Raw genomic sequence first — 10,499 nt, 5'->3', positions numbered from 1 at the left:
GTCCCTCCTCTCCATGTAATCTGACTCATTATAATCTAGGATCAGGTCCCCCCTCTCCATGTAATCTGATTCATTATGATCTAGGATCAGGTCCCCCCTCTCCATGTAATCTGATTCATTATGATCTAGGATCAGGTCCCCCCCTCTCCATGTAATCTGATTCATTATGATATAGGATCAGGTCCCCCCTCTCCATGTAATCTGATTCATTATGATCTAGGATCAGGTCCCCCCTCTCCATGTAATCTGACTCATTATGATATAGGATATTTTTATTTTTATTATTTCAACTTTATTTAACAAGGTTGCTAGTTGAGAAGTTCTCATTTACAACTGCGACCTGGCCAAGAATAAAGCAAAGCAGTGTGACAGAAACAACAACACAGAGTTACATAGAATAAACAAGTGTACAGTCAACACAAAATTTAAAAAAAAGTCTATATACAGGTTGTGCAAATGGCGTGAGGACTTATGGCAATAAATAGGCCATAGTAGCAAAGTAATCACAATTTAGCAGATTAACACTGGAGTGATAGATGAGCAGATGATGATGTGCAAGTAGTGATACTGGTGTGCAAAAGAGCAGCAAAGTAAATAAAAACAATGATGAGGTAGGTAGATTGGTTGGGCTATTTACAGATGGACTATGTACAGCTGCAGCGATCGGTTAGCTGCTCAGATAGCTGATGTTTAAAGTTAGTGAGGGAGCAATAAGTCTCCGGCTTCAGCGATTTTTGCAATTCATTCCAGTCATTGGCAGCAGAGAACTGGAAGGAGAGGCGGCCAAAGGAGGTGTTGGCTTTGGGGATGACCAGTGAGATGTACCTGCTGGAGCGCTTGCTACGAGTGTGTGTTGTTATCGTGACCAGTGAGCTGAGATAAGGCAGAGCTTTACCTAGCATAGACTTGTAGATGACCTGGAGCCAGTGGGTCTGGCGACGAATATGTAGCGAGGTCCAGCCGACTAAAATGACCTGGGTTGCAATCATGAAAAAAAACTACCCGGCCTTCATTGTTTGACATTGAGAACATTGGGAGAGATGAGAGCTGACGTTTTAGTAAATGTGCAGATTACGTATCTCAGTCACAGACAAGAAGCTCAATTAAGACATTATCTTCACCACTGGGACTGGGGACAACAGGACCACAGGCCAAATAATACAGCTCAACACTTCCACACTACCACAGTGAGTAGAATCAGGCTTCTGAAAACAGAAAACTTGCAGAATTATTAATGATGAATTGTATTACACGTTATTAGACATGTCTGTTGTTGAGGAGGATGGGAGACCCACAGTATAGGAGCAGAACGCACAGAGATGTCAAAAATGTGTTTCAAAAATCGTCAAAGAGTAATTATTTTAACCTAAAGCATTTAATAAAGACACTTATAGTACAATATTATGGGGAATAGGAATGAGAGGGCTACTTACACCATTTTGGGAAGGGATCACAGCAGTGATTGAATGAGGGTATGAGGCATGAGTTGAGGTGTTCAGAGGCTTGACCAGTGCAGGGCAGGGTTTGACTGGGAAGACAACACAAAAACACTACACAGTGAGACAAAAGAGCTAAGAATGAGTTAGTCCAAGCAAGGAGTCAAATCATAGATGTGTAATAATGTGATTGTGTTTGTGATTGACTCTACATAAAGTAATGAGAGAAAATTAACAGGGGTTCCCTCACCGTGCTTGGAGAGGAAACATTCAATGTGCCAGTGGTTGAGTGGGCCACATGAGACGTGGCTTCCAGTTCATGTGAGGAGTTAGTTGACAATGGAAGTAGAGTGGTCATCGCTTGTTAAACCATGGAACAGGAGGGGACTTAGCTGGAAATACAAATAGCAGATACGTTCCCTTGAAGGTGAGCCATCGTAGGTTTGAACAACAAGTTTGTCCATGAAATTAAACACGGAATTCACATCTCGCCCACTTGGCAAATCAAAGTAGCCCAAGAAACTTTTTCTGAATAAAGCCCTGATCATCCACATACAGTACCACATACAGTTTTAACAATTTTGGAAACGTCAGAGTGTTTTCTTTCCAAATCTACCAATTATATGCATAGCTTCTGGGCCTGAGTAACAGGCATTTTACTTTGGGCTCGCCAGACTCTCCGAACTTCCGAAAACTGCCCCCTAGCCCTAAGACGTTTTAACGGTCCTCACACTGTTCATGCTCTCATTACATAGACGCGTACTGCTCACCTGTTCATCTCGTAATGAATAATGTGGAAATTGAGCAAGTTGAGGTGACTAAACTGCTTGGAGTAACCCTGGATTGTAAACTGCCATGGTCAAAACATATTGATACGACAGTAGCTAAGAATGGGAGAAGTCTGTCCATAATAAAGCCCTGCTCTACCTTCAACCTCTTGGGGCTAGGTGGGACGCTAGCGTGCCACCCGTGGTGCACTCCATCAACAGCAGGTGCATTTCAAGAGCGGCAAATTTGAATCCAAATAAATGTCAAAATTCACATTTTTCAAAAATACAACTATGTTACACCATTTGAAAGATAAACATCTCCTTAATCTAACCACGTTTTACGATTTCAAAAAGGTTTTACGGCGAAAGCATAAATTTAGAGTATGTTAGGACAGTACATTTACAAGAGTTGTGTGTAATGTTTTGTCAAGTCAAAGACAGGGTCACCAAAACCATAAAACCAGCTAAAATGATGCACTAACCTTTTACAATCTCCATCAGATGACACTCCTAGGACATTATGTTAGACAATGCATGCATTTTTAGTTCTATCAAGTTGATATTTATATCCAAAAACAGCGTTTTACTATGGCATTGATGTTGAGGAAATCGTTTCCCTCCAATAACCGGCAGTCAAGTCAGCGTCAGAAATTAAATAATTAAAATTAGAAAACATTGGTAAAATATTATATTGTCATTTAAAGAATTATAGATTTACATCTCTTGAACGCAATCAACTTGCCAGATTTAAAAATAACCTTACTGGGAAATCACACTTTGCAATAATCTGAGCACTGCGCCCAGAAAAATACGCGTTGCGATACAGACTAGACGTCATGTTGGGGAGATCTAAAATCGAAAATACTATGTAAATAATCCATTACCTTTGATTCTCTTCATCAGATGTCACTTCCAGGTATCACAGGTCCATAACGAATGTAGTTTTGTTCAAAAAAGCTCATCATTTATGTCCAAAAATCTCCGTCTCGTTAGCACATGATGTAAGCCAGCCGGACTTCTCGTCATGAACGAGGGGAAAAAATATATTTACGTTTGTTCAAACATGTCAAACGTTGTATAGCATAAATAATTAGGGCCTTTTTTAACCAGAACATGAATAATATTCAAGGTGGACGAATGCATACTCTTTTATAACGTATTGGAACGAGGGTACCCAACATCAACTCGCGCGCAAGGTGTCTAATGGGCCATCATCGTTCCATGGCTCTTGTTCGGTCAGATCTCCCTCCAGAAGACTCAAAACACTTTGTAAAGGCTGGTGACATCTAGTGGAAGCAATAGGAAGTGCCAAAATATTCCTAAACCCCTGTGTTTTTCAATGGGATAGGTTTAAAGTCAATACAACACATCAGGTATCCACTTCCTGTCAGAAAATGTCTCAGGGTTTTGCCTGCCAAATGAGTTCTGTTATACTCACAGACACCATTCAAACAGTTTTAGAAACTTTAGAGTGTTTTCTATCCATATATAATAAGTATATGCATATTCTAGTTACTGGGTAGGATTAGTAACCAGATTAAATCGGGTACATTTTTTTTATCCAGACGTGCAAATGCTGCCCCCTAGACCCAACAGGTTAAGATCTTTCGTCTGAACTATCCTCACCGGTCCTTGGCTCTGGATGACTACACGGGTAATGTCCGTTTTATCAGGGGTACTACTGGTATTCTGGCTGGCGGTAGAACTATCTCCTGTCCTAACCTCTACTACTCGGAATGGTACCGCAGTGTCGACAATGGTCTGGTCAAGGCCAACATACCATAACCCTAAATCCTCTTTCTTTATGCTTTTAATGGTCATTCCTATCTTCAAGCAATACTTCCCTTGCTCTGGATTGCAGTCAAAAACCCTGGCCTTCACTATATTCCATCTGTTTCTATATTGGGTGTGTGGATTGACATAGCCTTCTCTCTCTGTGTGAGCTATGATTCCATGAGTTACACCGGGATCTACACAGATATCTTCCCCATGAAGTCCGAGTCCTAGACTGCCAGGAGGTTAGGGACCCCATTTGGTCTGCATAGAACTCTATTGAGACATCCTTCCCTAACTCTAATCTCACTTCCTTTTTATCCAGATCGAGTGACCTTTTGTACCTAGGCCATAAAAACTCCTCATCTTCTACACTATGGGTCAAGTTACAACTTTCTGACTTCTCGAGTGGTTCATGGTGTATTAGGAATATGGCTCCCACAATCAGACAGCTCAGACTGACCAGTACCCCTGTAAAGCCCCACCCCCTCCCGGAGAATATATCACCGGCTAGAGGCCAACCCACACTTGCACTTCTATGAACGCACACAGTGAGGATCGGGCGGGTTTGGGAATCTTCATTAGAGAGGTAACCCCCGAACCTTATTGGTATTCGGTTCTTCTCCTAACTCTGTGATTGTTCGACAGTGTCAGTGTGTCTTACCCTCCCGCAATGTGTGATATGAACCCAGGTAGCTCTTTCAGCTATTCTCACCACAAAGGCTATTACCAGGAACACTTGGTATGGGCCCTCCCACCGTGGCTGCTTCCAGTTCTTTTCTCCTCAGGGACTGGATCCACACCCAGTCTCCTGGTTGGATTGAGTGAATCATCTTCTCCTGTAATTCACCTGTTGGACACAAAGTCTCGGACATACGGGTTTGGTTAACCATGTGTTCTGTTAGTGTATCTTCAACTTCTATGTCTACCTGTTCTGGCCTCCCTAACTCTGGCATTCTATATGGTTTACCTGATCAGCTAAAATGTAATCCATTATTTAAGAGAGAGATCCTACATTTTACATTTACATTTTTAGTCATTTAGCAGACGCTCTTATCCAGAGCGACTTACAGTAGTGAATGCATACATTTCATACAATTTCATACATTTTTTTCTGTGCTGGCCCCCCGTAGTAAACCAACTATCCTAATCGTGTCCACCCAGTAAGTTGTGACCACTTCTTCCCATTTAATATGCTTATCTATTATAAAAAATGTTTTTTTTAAGTAGTTCGTTATCCAATAGGCCACAAAGTGTTTCCGAACCTGCTCTACTATCCCCCTGTTGACACATGGCTCTGCCCATGTGTCAATCTTGCCGCATCTCTAAACAATGACTTAGGTAGTATTGGTAACTTATCATGATACCAAATACCGTCCTTATATAAATTGCTCCTAACTTCTCCCATTTCGAAATCCCTTTCACTGGTGCTCTACACTGACAATTTTAATACAGCGTTGTCTATGTTTACATCCAATTTTAAGAACTGCTGTGTCGACGGCTGCGGTTTATCCTCTCTAGGGTAGGTGGGACGAAATCGTCCCACCTACGTAACAGCCAGTGGAATCCTGTGGCGCGTTATTCAAATACCTTAGAAATGCTATTACTTCAATTTCTCAAACATATGACTATTTTACACCATTCTAAAGACAAGACTCTCGTTAATCTAACCACACTGTCCGATTTCAAAAAGGCTTTACAACGAAAGCAAAACATTAGATTATGTCAGCAGAGTACCCAGCCAGAAATAATCAGACACCCATTTTTCAAGCTAGCATATAATGTCACATATACCCAGAAGACAGCTAAATGCAGCACTAAGCTTTGATGATCTTCATCAGATGACAACCCTAGGACATTATGTTATTCAATACATGCATGTTTTGTTCAATCAAGTTCATATTTATATCAAAAACCAGCTTTTTACATTAGCATGTGACGTTCAGAACTAGCATATGCATATTCTAGTTACTGGGTAGGAGTGGTAACCAGATTAAATCGGGTATGTTTTTTATCCAGCCGTGTCAATACTGCCCCCTAGCCCTAACAGGTTAAGAAGACGGAGATTGATGCATCGGCGTGATGATTGTCCTCTTTGTACAGATGAAGAGTGTACTTCTGTAGAACTGTTTTCATTGTTTAATGATTCCCTGTTTTGCACCATGTGAAGGTAAAACACTCAGTGGCTCAACAGAAGCCATTTACACAGATAATGTACTAGTGTAAGAAAAATCCCCCCCAATGCTTTAACCTGTTGGGGCTAGGGGGCAGTATTTTCACTGCTGGATAAAAAAATGTACCCGATTTAATCTGGTTACTAATCCTACCCAGCAACTAGAATATGCATATACTTATTATATATGGATAGAAAACACCCTAAAGTTTCTAAAACTGTTTGAATGGTGTCTGTGAGTATAACAGAACTCATTTGGCAGGCAAAACCCTGAGACATTTTCTGACAGGAAGTGGATACCTGATGTGTTGAATTACCTTTAACCTGTTAAGGCTAGGGGGCAGTATTTGCACGGCTGGATAAAAAAAAATGTACCCGATTTAATCTGGTTACTAATCCTACCCAGTAACTAGAATATGCATATACTTATTATATATGGATAGAAAACACTCTAAAGTTTCTAAAACTGTTTGAATGGTGTCTGTGAGTATAACAGAACTCATTTGGCAGGCAAAACCCTGAGACATTTTCTGACAGGAAGTGGATACCTGATGTGTTGTATTACCTTTAAACCTATCCCATTGAAAAACACAGGGGCTGAGGAATATTTTGGCACTTCCTATTGCTTCCACTAGATGTCACCAGCCTTTACAAAGTGTTTTGAGTCTTCTGGAGGGAGATCTGACCGAACAAGAGCCATGGAACGATGATGGCCCATTAGACACCTGGCGCGCGAGTTCATGTTGGGTACCCTCGTTCCAATACGTTATAAAAGAGTATGCATTCGTCCACCTTGAATATTATTCATGTTCTGGTTAAAAAAGGCCCTAATTATTTATGCTATACAACGTTTGACATGTTTGAACGAACGGAAATATATTTTTTCCCCTCGTTCATGACGAGAAGTCCGGCTGGCTTACATCATGTGCTAACGAGACGGAGATTTTTGGACATAAATGATGAGCTTTTTTGAACAAAACTACATTCGTTATGGACCTGTGATACCTGGAAGTGACATCTGATGAAGAGAATCAAAGGTAATGGATTATTTACATAGTATTTTCGATTTTAGATCTCCCCAACATGACGTCTAGTCTGTATCGCAACGCGTATTTTTCTGGGCGCAGTGCTCAGATTATTGCAAAGTGTGATTTCCCAGTAAGGTTATTTTTAAATCTGGCAAGTTGATTGCGTTCAAGAGATGTAAATCTATAATTCTTTAAATGACAATATAATATTTTACCAATGTTTTCTAATTTTAATTATTTAATTTGTGGTGCTGACTTGACTGCCGGTTATTGGAAGGAAACGATTTCCTGAACATCAACGCCATAGTAAACCGCTGTTTTTGGATATAAATATGAACTTGATAGAACTAAAAATGCATGTATTGTCTAACATAATGTCCTAGGAGTGTCATCTGATGGAGATTGTCAAAGGTTAGTGCATCATTTTAGCTGGTTTTATGGTTTTGGTGACGCCTGTCTTTGAATTGACAAAACATTACACACAGCTATTGTCAATGTACTCTCCTAACATAATCTAACTTTATGCTTTCGCCGTAAAACCTTTTTGAAATCGGACAACGTGGTTAGATTAAGGAGATGTTTATCTTTCAAAGGGTGTAAGATAGTTGTATGTTTGAAAAATTTGAATTTTGACATTTATTTGGTTTCAAATTTGCCGCTCTTGAAATGCACCTGCTGTTGATAGGGTGCACCACGGGTGGCACGCTAGCGTCCCACATAGCCCCAAGAGGTTATTAAACAATGAAACAGTTCTACAGAAGTACACTCTTCATATGTACAAAGAGGACAATCATCAAGCCGCTGCATCCATCTCTGTCTTCTTAACGTGTTAGGGCTAGGGGGCAGTATTTGCACGGCTGGATAAAAAAAATGTACCCGATTTAATCTGGTTACTAATCCTACCCAGTAACTAGAATATGCATATACTTATTATATATGGATAGAAAACACTCTAAAGTTTCTAAAACTGTTTGAATGGTGTCTGTGAGTATAACAGAACTCATTTGGCAGGCAAAACCCTGAGACATTTTCTGACAGGAAATGGATACCTGATGTGTTGTATTACCTTTAAACCTATCCCATTGAAAAACACAGGGGCTGAGGAATATTTTGGCACTTCCTATTGCTTCCACTAGATGTCACCAGCGTTTACAAAGTGTTTTGAGTCTTCTGGAGGGAGATCTGACCGAACAAGAGCCATGGAACGATGATGGCCCATTAGACACCTGGCGCGCGAGTTCATGTTGGGTACCCTCGTTCCAATACGTTATAAAAGAGTATGCATTCGTCCACCTTGAATATTATTCATGTTCTGGTTAAAAAAGGCCCTAATGATTTATGCTATACAACGTTTGACATGTTTGAACGAACGTAAATATATTTTTTCCCCTCGTTCATGACGAGAAGTCCGGCTGGCTTAGATCATGTGCTAACAAGACGGAGATTTTTGGACATAAATGATGAGCTTTTTTGAACAAAACTACATTCGTTATGGACCTGTGATACCTGGAAGTGACATCTGATGAAGAGAATCAAAGGTAATGGATTATTTACATAGTATTTTCGATTTTAGATCTCCCCAACATGACGTCTAGTCTGTATCGCAACGCGTATTTTTCTGGGCGCAGTGCTCAGATTATTGCAAAGTGTGATTTCCCAGTAAGGTTATTTTTAAATCTGGCAAGTTGATTGCGTTCAAGAGATGTAAATCTATAATTCTTTAAATGACAATATAATATTTTACCAATGTTTTCTAATTTTAATTATTTAATTTGTGGTGTTGACTTGACTGCCTGTTATTGGAGGGAAACGATTTCCTCAACATCAATGCCATAGTAAAACGCTGTTTTTGGATATAAATATGAACTTGATAGAACTAAAAATGCATGCATTGTTTAACATAATGTCCTAGGAGCGTCATCTGATGGAGATTGTAAAAGGTTAGTGCATCATTTTAGCTGGTTTTATGGTTTTGGTGACCCTGTCTTTGAATTGACAAAACATTACACACAACTCTTGTAAATGTACTGTCCTAACATACTCTAAATTTATGCTTTCGCCGTAAAACCTTTTTGAAATCGTAAAACGTGGTTAGATTCAGGAGATGTTTATCTTTCAAAGGGTGTAAAATAGTTGTATGTTTGAAAAATTTGAATTTGGACATTTATTTGGATTCAAATTTGCCGCTCTTGAAATGCACCTGCTGTTGATGGAGTGCACCATGGGGGGGACGCTAGCGTCCCACCTAGCCCATAGAGGTTAAACAACGGGGCAGCTATTATTAGCTGGACTCCCGTCCTGAGCCATTGGCTTGAGCTGGAGCGGCTGTTATTTAAGTCCCACCGTGGGACTATGCTGGTGTTGTATACTTCAGTTGTATTGTTGTCACTTGTCCAAGGGCCCAGACAACAGCTAACAATGAAAAGACTGACCACGAAAGCAAAAGAAATGATGCATAGAGTCCGGTCCTGGTCTTTCTATGGCCACTGGGGTCACATATGACGATTCATCGGCTGGTGCATCTTCGTCTGGGTTGTGGGGCACTTTCCTGCAGTGGCTTGCGTGAACCCACGTCAACCGCTCTGCAACCATCAGGAGCACCTGGAATGGACCAGTCCAGCGCTGTTGGTGCCAAGTCTTTCTGCGGAGGTCTTTGTTGATCACTCAATCTCCTGGCTGCAATTTGTGGAGCTGTCCTCCTTTTGGTTCAGGCAAAGCCACTTTTATCCTGGGGAAAATAGACTTCAGAACATTGTTGAGTGCAGCACAGTAGCTTACCATTTGATCCTCGCAACCCGTCAGTGTCAAACTGTTCTGTGGGAACGGGGTGTTTAGGATTCCCATGGGTCTTTCTGTGAGTATTTCATGAGGTGCTAAACCAGGGGGTACGATGTGCACGTCCATGCATGTACATCCGAGCCAGAGGCATTACTGTTACCTATGACAATCCGGTCTCAACCTTCCTCTGCCTACATTGTTAGTCATACAAACCACAACTCCTCCCCTTTTACACAATGGTCTTGGCCATTCTCATTCCCCCAGGCCATTGGCAGATCAGAAACATCCTGTAGAGAAAACAGGTTTTAAACATAGATGGGTATTGCAACAAAATAGCCTCCAACAAGTTCTCAACCAATTTATCAAATCAAATGTATTTATATAGCCCTTCTTACATCAGCTGATATCTCAAAGTGCTGCACAGAAACCCAGCCTAAAACCCCAAACAGCAAGCAATACAGGTGTAGAAGCACGGTGGCTAGGAAAAACTCTGTAGAAAGGCCAGAACCTAGGAAGAAACCTAGAGAGGAACCAGGCTATG

The 10,499-nt window shown here is 40.8% G+C and overlaps 1 long non-coding RNA gene across 1 annotated transcript; it reads right to left on the bottom strand.

The window, feature by feature from the left end:
• Positions 1 to 219: 219 nt before the first annotated feature.
• LOC145867156 (uncharacterized) lies at positions 220 to 2,777 on the bottom strand. Its single transcript, XR_014383246.1, has 3 exons — positions 1,687 to 2,777; positions 1,434 to 1,528; positions 220 to 1,205 (listed from the first exon to the last, which is right to left on the bottom strand). It is a non-coding gene; the product is annotated as an uncharacterized LOC145867156 (long non-coding RNA).
• Positions 2,778 to 10,499: the final 7,722 nt, after the last annotated feature.

This window comes from Salmo salar, unplaced genomic scaffold (genome assembly GCF_965601325.2).
Source record: "Salmo salar unplaced genomic scaffold, fSalSal1 ptg000221l, whole genome shotgun sequence".
Lineage (NCBI taxonomy): Eukaryota > Metazoa > Chordata > Actinopteri > Salmoniformes > Salmonidae > Salmo > Salmo salar.
The sequence above is the reverse complement of the archived record's forward strand: the minus strand, read 5'-3'. Positions and strand labels throughout refer to the sequence as shown.